The sequence below is a fragment of the Planococcus citri genome, chromosome 1 (genome assembly GCF_950023065.1).
Source record: "Planococcus citri chromosome 1, ihPlaCitr1.1, whole genome shotgun sequence".
Taxonomy (NCBI): Eukaryota; Metazoa; Arthropoda; class Insecta; order Hemiptera; family Pseudococcidae; genus Planococcus; species Planococcus citri.
The window spans coordinates 83,382,825-83,395,317 of record NC_088677.1 but is presented as its reverse complement, the minus strand read 5'-3'; the positions used below and the strand labels follow the sequence as shown (position 1 = coordinate 83,395,317).

Below are 12,493 nucleotides of genomic sequence, written 5' to 3'. Positions count from 1 at the left end.
CGATCAAAGTTACCCCGCACGGGACAAAGTTACCCCGGTTTATTGGTATCGAATTACAAAATATTCAGAAAACCAATCGAATGTACATTAAAAACTGCACCTCATTTGGAACATAAACTTGACGAACTTTTTGAAATATGTATTTAGATTTAATTAATTTCTTTATAATATGTACAGTTTACATACTTGATAAATTATGATAAATTTACTACAGTATTCTTCGAACATAAGAGTATTCATTTGAATAGAAAACATCTCAAGTAGAGCTGGCAAATAGCGGTTTTAAAAAGGAAAAAATTGGTAAATAATTTTTTCTTTGGGATTTGGGAATGTGTTCAGATGGACTCTTTGAACTACCAGAAAAAAACGGACCCTCCTACCCCCAGAGCTAATTTTTTCAGGGGGCTAAAATCGGTTCCGATTCACGTTTTTTTGCGATCAACTCAGCAAATATTGTACCTATGTACTTATGTATGTACCTATTTTTACGAGAAAAACTTATCTAAAAATGTTCCCCTTCAAATTCTCGATAATTTGATTCTACGCTCGATACCCACTAATATCATTGGTTTTCGCTCAAATTTTTCTTACAAAGTCTACTCACCCAACTTTTAATCAAACCATCATTGATTGGTCTTCAACCCTTTCTGGGGGTTGGCGGGAGGGGGGGAGCTTGATTTTTCAAGTAACATACAACTGAATCATAAGTACATTTAAAAAACGAATCTGGATGTGCGATGTATCAAATAGTACATATGTTTTCCGAGATGGCTGAATACGTATATGAGGGTAATTCTCAAAAAAGGTAAAAATCGTGTACATGGCAAATTTCTCAAAGGTTTTAGCATGAAATTTTTTATTTTTTTTTTTGGTCCATTCAAGGATCATCCCCCACATATTTCACATATGGTATTGAGATTTTTAGCCCCTCCTTTCATTGATGTACATTCGATTTTATACCCCAAATGTCCTTCGACTTGGCTGTCACACACCATGTTTTTGAAAATGAATGTTATAAAGTGTCATGAACTTCATTTTTTTGGGAAAAAATTGACACATTCTCATTATCATAGAACACAAAGGTCCATTATCGTGCAAATTGCAATTGGAATAAGTCCATAGGAAGCTCACATTTCACATTTGAAAACTGTCACACACTTTTTGCGCAAATTTTAGAGCAATTTCCAATTATTTTTGGTAGCTTCCCAATCCAACATTTTTTTCTGGCGAGTGGCTGCACTGGTTTACTGTCCTCATAAAAATGTTACCCCGCAATGTTATTCTCATAACCTACGCAATGGCTCGTTCTGATCGTACTTGTCTCTGAAAATATGATATTTCGCAAAATCGGTGTCCTTCGGCTTGCCTTTTTATTTACCCTGATGAACCCGCCAAAAACAATAATTGAGAAAGGGAAGTTAATATTCTACATGATAAGTACACATTTATTACGTGTTAAAAATCGAATAATGTCCAGTAGGTAAGGCTAGAAACGAAAAAACGTTGAGATTGTCCTTCGGCTTGTCCAGCGCCCATTTGTCCTTCGACTTGGCCAAATTTCAGACAGCTGTACTTTTATCGCGCTAGTCGACATATTACACGATAATACAAGAAAAATTTGACATTTTTTCCCTCCCCACACCTCACCTCTACCCCTACCAAAAAAATAAGTCCAGTTTCGAACTTTGCGGCCTGAAAAACATAAATCGACATGTTACACGATAATATAAGCAAAATTTGACATTTTCCCCCTCCCCACGCCTCGCCTTCCACCTCTACATAAAAAACAACTCCAGATTCGAATTCTATGTACGACCTCGAAAACATATCAATCGACATATTACACATCTATGAGGGTCGAATCCTAATTATCGCCGTTTCAGGGGGGCCGGGGTCCACAGTGGGGGGATTGAATTGAGGCCAACACTAGAACAGGGATCTGGGACACCTATACAAATGATTCCCACTTGAAATTTTCCAAAAAAATGATCTTTATTTTTCAAAATTATGCACATCAAAATTGACCTTTTTTTTGAGAATTACCCATGAACTAATTTTTGGGGCCCAACCCCCCAAAGCTAGTGCCTGCCCCAAAAAGGTCGAAATTTTGAAAAATCGTGAAAAGTCGTGTGATATATCGAATGGTATGTTTTCGAGGTCGCTGAGTACGAATATGAACTTATTTTCTGGATTCGACTCATCAAAGCCTCTCTGTGCTCCAAAAAGGGGGTCAAAATTTTGAAAAATCGTTAAAAGTCGAGTGATATATCAAATGGTATGTTTTCTAGGTCGCTGAGTACGAATATGAAGTTATTTTTTGGGTCCAATACCGCAAAGGTCCTAAATGAGTAAACGTCCCGAAAAAGGGTCAACATTTTGAAAAATGTGAAAAGTCGAGTGATATATTGAATGATATGTTTTCGAGTTCGCTGAGTACGAATATGAACTTATTTTTTGGGCCCAGCCCGCAATGCCCCCTCTGTTCTCCAAAAAGGGGCCATAATTTAGAAAAATTTTGAAAATTCGTGTGATATATTGAATGGTATGCTTTCGAGGACACTGAACCCGAATATGAACTTTTTTCTGCCTACGATTCCTCCCCCTTACGCCCCTCATATAAATAGAATAAAATTTTGCAAAAAAAATTTTGATGTACGAGTACAGTTACCTTTATTTTATTCCTATTTTTTCGCAGATAATCCTCCACAAAAAATTATCTATCTCCTTTTCCCCTTAAAAATCATTTGATGGTGTCTCTATTCGAACTTACGAAGCTATACTTCAAAAACCCTGTTCACGTTATTGCAATTTAAAATGTCACCGAACTATCGAAATTAGTGTCGTTGTTCAATGTTTTTGAATAGTTTTAGAAGTCGTTTTATTACATACAGATAACAGGTATCTTTCAACAAGAAAGCTTCTATAGCTTTACTTTTTTTTTAAAAAATGTTAATCAGAATATACGAGTACCTTACCTTCGTATATTCTTTTTGTCACATTTCATAAGCATTGTTTAAAGTTGATGAAAAAAACTTATTATGAAAATTTCAACCATTTTGTTCGTTCTTATGATACTGTTGGTTCATTTCTTTGTTGGAGGAGAATCGTACGCATGTCGTAAACGACGTAACCGGAAGGCGAACAAACTTCTTCCTATTTGTCCGAAAAAACCAGTAAGTTTATTGAGACAGATGATACAATTTTGTAAATGTTCAACAATTCGGGGTTTAATGAGATTTTATATATTTTTTTAGTGTGGCATACCGGGTATAGCCGTGTGTTATTGATGAAGAATGATTTTTTATTTGGAAAATTTCCACTTTATCAGATTGACATTTTGATTCTATATTAAAATAAAGTTGAATTTTTAATTTATAATGTGTTACAGTGTTAGTATTGCGCATAATCATTATTTATAAATTCTCAAGAATGAAAAATGAACTAATGGATAATTTGAGGTTGAAAATTCCTTCATGTAACGTTGAAACAAGACTTGATGGGTGAGAACTGACACCATAAGCGATTTCATGCCAGACACAAACCGAAAAAAAATCGATAGAGGACCAAAAATAAAAATGATCAACTGTTGATGTGGATTCTTCCTCGTGATCAAAATTTGAGACATTTCAAATTCCGCTTCCTTCCTCCCTCCATCTCAACGCACCTTATTGACGAATGTCCCTTCTGCATTTTACCCATTTCATTTTTTTAGTTGAAAAAATAATCGAATCAGGCGAATTTTCTTCGTTTTTAGACATTTTAATGTGCACAGATCCTCTCAATGGAGACTTCCATGAGAACAAAATTATTCTTTGAAGTTATTTTTATTTTTTGAGTTGAAAAAATCTATACAAATTCAAAATATTCAGAAAATTACTGAAATAATAATTTTCAGAATTTAAAGGGAATTAGAAAAAATACCAATAGGGACATGGCAAAAGATGGCTGCGAGCCTGCCACTTTATATTGTTATCAATTTTTTGTAACTTGTCGCCAATGATATTTAAGCGTTCACATGACGTCAGCTTCATTCAGCCAATCAAACGTTTGCTTTTGGTTTCTCACCTCCAAATTGATAAGGGAGCCAGGGCGCGGACATCTTTTGCCATGTCCCTATACCCTACTCTGTCTCACATACATACATAAAATTCGAACTTGAATACAATGAACTATTTTACATTCCAAAAGTATAATTGAATTTCAGAAAATAATCACGGTGCAGAATGTAATTATCGATGTAGAAGTTATGGAACACTAAAAATCTGCGAGCTCAGGATTTATGCAACGTACTGTTATTTGATCCTACTTAATTGTTCTTGCGTTTAATTATTACTGTTAAAATAATTATGGTTTGTATTCGGTATATACATATGTATAACTCTCGGGTCGAAGTTATTTGTAATGTACCTAAAACATTAAATAGTTTGGTCGACGTTCATTTTTGAAGTACCTAATTACGTTTGAGTTGATTATTTTTCTAATTCGCGTCAACTTACCTAGTGTTTGCTTTTTAAAAACTCTTCAACACCAGCTTAAGAAAAAAAGATGAAGAACTTGATGATACTCGTTTTCATCTTGGCCATTTATTTCGTTATTGGTGCATATTCGTTTGTATGTCGTTCACCAAACGATAAAAAAGCCGATCCAAAACTTCCCATATGTCCTGCTGTTCCTCCGGTGAGTTCTTCGTTCGATGTTTGCTGAAGAAAGCAAATGTACAAATACTTACAAATACGAATAATTCCAATTCTCTAATTTTATTCGTTATTTTTCTTTCAGCATCCTCCATTTCAACGCTTTTCCCGTAATAAACATTAATGAAATGATGAGAGGGGTGGGAGGATGGGCTAAGTCAATCAAGGATGCATCGAATTTAAAACATAATGAATGAAAATTAGTTTTATAAGATGTATCATTTATTGTAAGAGATAGGTTATCAATAATGAAATTTTTAAATAATAGTGTTTCTAGAATAAGTACCTAACTTTTATTCAAGGATGAAAAATAAAGGCCCGAGTGCTCTAAAAATCAAATTTGACTGGAATTTTATCTGCCCAAAAAATTCAATTTGGCGTTTTGCGGATGTGAATTCAGAATGTCAGAAAAGACGGAAGTAGGTACATATTTTGGATTTTCTCAGGTGCAGTTTTCTGAAGAAGTTTGAGCACACGGGGAGGGGGGGGGGAATCATGATTTTTGGATTTTTGATAAAGTATCATGCGATCTATCAAAATATGTAGGTTTAAATTTCGTGAAAAACTCAAATATATTTCAACTGGAATGTTTTTTGATTATCATCGAGCAATTATTTTGATTCAAAAATAGGGGGGGGGGGTGTTCATGATTTTTGGATTCTCGAAGACGTGTCATGCGACCTATCAAAATAGGTTGAAATTTCGCGAGGAATTTTAATATCTCGACGGAAATGTATTTTAAGCATTTCTGAAGAAGTTTGAGGTCACAATGAGAGGGGGGAAGTCATGATTTTTGAAGAAGTGTCACGTGACCTTTCAAAATATGTTAAAATTTCGCAAGTAATTCAAATATTTCGACGAAAATGTTTCTCGAGCATTTTTGAATAATTTTGATCCAAAAATGAGGAGGGGAGGAGACGTTTTATGATTTTTGGATTTTCGAAACAGTTTCATTGTAACCTATCAAAATGGGTTACAATTTCGTGAGAAATGAAAATGCATTTTGATCATTAGACTTTTAATTGGTCGCACTAAATTAAACTCGTAATTATATTTTGAAAAAAATTAATCCATCTTTATGTTGTAATTGTAATGTAAGTTTTGGTAACAACCATTTTTAATTGCTTGCCACCTTTTAATTTTCGAAAAAATATTTCAAGTGCTTTATAAAACCAAAACTATTGTGTTGGAATCACTTTCAAAATACATGTCTATGTCTATTTTTGAAGAAATTTTAGCCCAAAATTGGGTCATGTATCCCAGAATTTTAGGAATTTTCGAAAAAGTGTCGTACGACCTTTCAAAATGAGTTATAATGTCGCGAGAAATTCAAATATTCGACGAAAATGTTTTTTGTTGAGCGTTTCTGAAGATGGTTGAGTCCACAATGGGAGGGGGGGTGTCATAATTTTTGATTTTTGATAAAGTATCGTGCGATCTGTTTAAATAGGTTTAAACCTCGTTAGAAACTAAAATATTTCTAATGAAATGTTTTTTGAGCATTTTTAAACAATGTTAATACAGAAATGGGGGGGGGGGTCATAGTTTTTGGATTTCCGGAAAACTGTCATGCGACCTATCAACATAGATTGAAATTTCGCGAGAAATTGAAATATTCGGACGAAAATATATTTTGAGCATTTTTGAGGGATTTTGTAGTACTCAAAATTGGGTCATGAATCGTATACTTTTTTGAATTTTTGAAAAAGTATCATTTGACTTCTCAAAATGGGTCAAAAGTTCGCGAGAAATTCAAATATTTTGAGGAAAATGTTTTTGAGCATTTCTCGAGAATTTTGAGCACACGATGAGGGGGAAAGGGGAGGGTCAAGATTTTTGGATTGTTGATAATGATAAAGTGTCATGCGATGTATCAAATATAGGTTTTTTATGAGAAACTCAAATATTTTGACTGAAATGTTTTTAGAGCGTTTTGGAACAATATCGACCCAAAAGGTTGGGGGGGGGGTGAGAGGGTCATGATTTTTGGATTTTCGAAAAAGGTGTCATGCGACCTTTCAAATTAGGTTAAAATTTCGCGAGAAACTCAAATATTTCGACGAAAATTTGTTTTGAGCATTTTTGAAGAATTTTGAGCCAAAAACGAGAGGAAGGTCAAGGGTGAGAGGGTCATGATTTTAGGATTTTCGAAAAAGGTGTCATGCGACCTGTCAAATTAGGTTAAAATTTCTCAAAAAACTCAAATATTTCGACGAAAATGTATTTTGAGCATTTTTGACGAATTTTGAGCCAAAAAAGTGGGGGTCGTGAAGGTCATGATTTTTGGATTTTCGAAAAAGGTGTCATGCGACCTATCAAAATAGGTTAAAATTTTGCGAGAAACTCAAATATTTCGACGAAAATTTGTTTTGAGCAGTTTTGAAGAATTTTGAGTCAAAAACAGGAGGGAGAAGGAGGGTGGGAGGGTCATGATTTTTGGATTTTCGAAGAAGTGTCATGCGACCTATCAAAATGGATTAAAATTTCGCGAGAATCTCAAATCTTTGGACGAAAATGTATTTTGAGCATTTTTGAAGAATTTTGAGCCAAAAAAGTGGGGGTCGTGAATGTCATGATTTTTGGATTTTCGAAAAAGGTGTCATGCGACCTGTCAAAATAGGTTAAAATTTTGCGAGAAATTCAAATATTTGGTTGAATAATTTTGAGCCAAAAAAGAGAATGGTGATTTCTCGATTTTCGAAAAAGTGTCTTTCGACCTATCAAAATGAGTTGGAATTTCGCGAGAAATGCAAAAATTTCGACGAAAATGTTTTTTGAACATTTTTGTAAAATTTTCTGGCCAAATATATCGGGTCATGATATTTGTTTTCGTTTGAAAAAGTGCCATATTACCCATAAAAGTGGGCTAAAATTTGACAAGAGATTAAAATATTTCATTTTTGAAAAATAAATGTGGTTGATTTTTGGAAACAATCGACGAAGTGATTCGTGATTCGTAATCCTGGTGTAAAAAAATCTCTACCTCATTGTTTCAACTTCCCATTCTTTATCAAACCCTCTCCTCCTCTCCTTCTTCCGCCTCAATTTCTCCAAAAAGTTTCAATATACATAATTCGATATTCGCCTATCTAGGAAAGAAATCACGTAGGTGCCCAAATAAGAATTACGAGATGCAAACTTTCTGTATTATGACTAAATGTGGATTCGGGCGAGTTACGATGATGTAATAATAGTGCAATGAAGATGAAGGAAAAACAACGAACGAACGCTCCTATTTGTACTTCTCTTTACTGTAGAGTCGAGATAGATACTCTGAGAGAACTTGGAGTGAGATGCACTGCAAAAATATTATAAGTACGTGTGCTGAGGATAGGAAAATTTTTAATTTAAGAAGACGAATAAGTTTAAAGAGTGGAAAAAAGCGGCTCGCGATCACACAAAGTAGGTACCTAACTCATAATATAAAGTATGTACATTACAGTACAGACATCAGACACCATATTCTCGTGTGGCTGTGTGTTAAAAAGGTACCAGCTCATTGTTATTATACATAATTGACCTGGAAATAATTGGAGCACACAATCTTTAACGAGCTCCGGAAACAGACTTTACCTTGAGTGAAAACGTATAACACACGTACACATAGTACCTAGGTACTTATAATTTAGCATTTGGTACAATTGTTTAGACGTGCTGCTGCGGTATATTGAGACATTTTATTTTTCAGTATGATCGACTACTCTATACTACATAGATCAGCATTCGATCGATTACGTTTTCGAGTAAATATTTATCTAGCTGAATTAAAAAGAGCGGTGCGCAGAAGCACGTATTTCTCGCCTTATTTCAATAGACTCGCTCATTTTTTTTTTCTTCATTGGTACTATACTCATTTCTCGTATTGTGTAATAAGTGTTTATGTACACCCTACTCATTCCATGTGTCAATATATATACAATCGGCCTCTCTCAATAATAATGGATGTGCGTAAATAACTATTAATATGTTTCGAACATACGAATATAAATTGTTACCGTGAGATTGATATGCAATAAGATCGAGATTCGGTGATATATTCATGTGTTATGTATTCCTTATTTGTTCATAATCATAAGTATGGCAGAATATCGGAGATTTTTTTACTGCATGGATGTGAATAGGAAGATGATTCGAGTGACGATGGATGCTGTTAATTTGAAGGCAAAGCTTGGGATTCATGATTCATAAGGTGTTCAGAAAATTATTAAATGAGGATATTTTTGAAAGTGAAGGGGTGTGTTTTTTGTACCTTCGTTTTTGGGTAGAAAGTTTGGAGTAAGATGGTCTTACCATTTTTACTTAATTCATCCAAATGGACACGAGACTTACATGTAAAATTTTTCATGCTACATTTGTTTGAAGTTAATTGGCTCCCTGCTGCGTCTTTGTTAGGTCAGCATCGCTCGTAAACTATATTAAGACGCTAATTCAATTTTACACTCATCTTTATATGTAGTTTTGTTATGTTATGTTTGAGAAATAATATTCCATAATTAAAGGCAATTATTATTTAATTTTAATGCGTATTTTATTCGTAATTTTATTACGAATCCTTTAACGTGTGTCCAGCCTTTAATTGCTCGTCTTGTTAAAGTGAAGTTTTATCGTTTCTAATATTTTATGTTCTTTTTTTTTTTCTTTATCTCATCAACAGGTATGCTGGAAAAATTGCACGATCCTGTAGCATCGATACATCTGACTGATCTTCCCTCTATAATCACTCAGTTGACTATAAGATATTTTTAATGTTCGTTTTATTCGTTTCGGGTTGAAATAAGACCTCCTCCTTCAGCAAGGACACATTCAAAATATAGGTAAGTGTCGTATGAATACGTATTATGTGAATTGGTGATGGTGCATGTCAAGTATAGATACAATACGAGTATATAAGTACCTATGAGTAATTATGGTTCGTCGAAACGAAACGACAGAACAGGAAGGGGGAGAGGTAGATTGAAATTTTCATAGAGCAGTGTTCTGACGAGACACTATTTAGAAGCGGTATTAGCCTGGTTTACCCTAATTTTCATTTTACAAACTACAAAAGAGATGCCTTCATTGGGAAATATTGGGATACGATTTCAAAATACTCGAATTTATGGCATGAATTTTGCTAAAAACAGAATCGGAATCCATATTGAAATTTTTTAAAACTATTGCCCCTTCAACTCTGAAACCAGTTTGCAGGATTTCAAATCCGATAGATTCGAAATTCAAAATTTATGATCAGAATCGGAAAGCTTCTAGTTGACCTTTTGCCATGAAAGCCCAACTTTTTTTGTTCGCCTTTGAAGCTCATCTCTGAATCCATATCAAAAATTTTTAGAACTATTGCACCTTCAACTCTGAAACCAGTTTGCAGGATTTCAAAGACAATAGATTCGAAATTCAAAATTTATGATCAGAATCAAAAAGCTCCAAGTTGACCTTTTGTCATGAAACTTCAACTTTTTGTGAGTGCAAAAGCTGAAGGCTGCTGTTTAATAGTATTTTAGCATGGTAATTTTCAAAATGAGATCTCACCAGCTTTGAGGGTAATGAGGCTCACAATTCTGATCGAAATGCCAAAAAAAAGTTTGGGATCAAAGTGGCATATTCATTTACCACAAATTCGAAGGTGCTGTGAATTCAAATATTCACTTATTCATTTTCTGGATAGGCCCCCAATACTTCTCGTTCTCCTCCTCAACTTTGAAAAATAAAATACAAAAGACAAAAATCTGTATGAAGCCTTCCATTTGAAAAAAAAATATACAAATATATGTAAAAAATAATTAGTCTGTAAAAACTGTAACTGTTGAGAACTATTATTTCTAGTCAAGAGTCCTTTTGAATAACCTCTTTTTTCAAAAAAATCTCCTTCTGAAAAGTTCAAAAAAATGCGGGAGGGCCAAGGGAGATTTTTTGACTAGAAATAGAGATCAACGCTCTCTTATTCCTCATTTCTTGAAATTGAGTTTATATTAGTTTTTTGTTACTTTTTCTATAAAATCTTATTTTAATGCGCACAGTTGGATTGTAAAAATGGAAAATTTTGGATAAATTGGATTATTTTTTCTGGAAACCAAGAACATGAAACCTCATTGTACAGACCTCATCAGCATATTGCCAACTCTTATCCAAAATAAAATCTTTAAAAAACTAATTTTACTAAGTCTATGGCCAATTCTGGAAAAGAAAAAGCTGATTCCAAACCACCAATTCGGATTTTATTCAAAACACAATACTATTCAGCAAGTACATATGTTACCGTTAATGTGTTTACTCCAGGTAATGCTAGTTATTTCATATATTAACGAAAAAGCACTTAATGCAAGTAAATTGTTCATAGTTTATCTAGGTAACGTATGAAGAATCTAGTTAGGTATTCTATGAAATAGCGAGGTGTGATCAGTTAAATCATGAAATGAACTGTCAAAAATTGAGTTTTGTTAGGCTTATTGATAGCAAATTTCACATAGAATTTTTTGATGTGGCCAACAACTGCTTCAGATCTTTAAATGAGACTAAAAAAATGAAATGTTTGAATTTTTCCAAGTTTTTGTTCAGCATTGAAAGTGGTGAAACTTTTTTACAAATTGAGATGGAGAGGCAGGGGGTTTGCAGTACCAAAAATGTCACACTTTTTCAATTCAAGGCAACTGATGAAAAAAATATGTCATGAGGAGATTTTTTTTAGGTTTTTTACGAAAACAAAAAAAATGTCAATTTTTGAACATGTTTTTCCAGTTATTTTGCTTGGTACAACTCTTCTTATTTATCTGGCGCAGTCATTGGCCATATCAAAAAATTCTACGTTGAATTTGCTATCGAGCCCCACAAACCTCAACACTCTACCCATCATGGTTGCTCAATGGTATAACGTTGAAACTTGAAAGTAAAGTACAAGATGAAAAAAACTTTTTTTTGAGTGGCCAAAAATCTGCCCCTGGAGCTTGGAGGTTATTCTGTGATGGGACACCCTGTTTTAGCTTTGAATCAAACTTCATCTCTTACTTTATCACAGTTAATTCATTGATTTCATACTTTAACAATGCATACCTCATGTATGTATGTACATGAAATAACTAGGTAAAGTGTAGAAAAAAATTCAATTTCACACTTTCTCAGGTAATGTATGGAATAACTAGTTATTTCATACATTACCTGGAGTAAACACATTAACGGTAACACATACATTATCTGGTCAAAAAAAATCATAACTCTCTCAAAGATAAAAAATTTGCGCTACAGCTTTTCTTGATGTACAAGTAAACCAAGCTTTTGATTGCATATGGCATGCTGGTCTCTTAATGAAATTTGAAAACCATCTTCCAGATGTATGTACTATACATACAATCTTCTGGCTCACTATCTAAGTAATAGAAAATTCAGAGTCAAATATGACGCGATGCTTTCTCCAACTTCAGAACAATCTGAGCAGGAGTACCACAAGGAAGCCTATTGAGCCTAATATTATATGTATCTTCTCTGTATGGGTGACACCCCTTTGGCAAGTGACATTACAATGATGACTTTTGCTGATGACACTGCAATTACCACACAAGATTTTGATCCGGATGTTGCAATGGACAAATTACACTACAAATAACAACTTAAACGTAATAAACTAATGGTGTCAAACTTGGAGAATCGAAATCAATGATGAAAAATTAAGATAAGTCCTTTTTACCATAAGAAAAGTCCAAACAACTCGCTCACTAATCATTACCTTAATGCCAAATCCGTGTGTGTCCATACAAAAAAGTACGATTTTACGCATCACTGATAAGGTTCGGATATGCTTGGAGCTCGGAACG

At 33.9% G+C, this 12,493-nt stretch overlaps 1 protein-coding gene and 1 long non-coding RNA gene across 2 annotated transcripts in view; one reads left to right on the top strand and one right to left on the bottom strand.

Annotated features, from left to right (window-relative positions):
• LOC135838159 (protein yellow-like) overlaps positions 1 to 12,493 on the bottom strand; it is a 68,120-nt gene that overhangs the window by 42,299 nt on the left and 13,328 nt on the right. The gene's annotated exons all lie outside the window — the stretch shown is intronic.
• LOC135838119 (uncharacterized) lies at positions 2,562 to 9,209 on the top strand. The gene is made up of 3 exons (XR_010557326.1): positions 2,562 to 3,173; positions 3,255 to 4,677; positions 4,780 to 9,209. It is a non-coding gene; the product is annotated as an uncharacterized LOC135838119 (long non-coding RNA).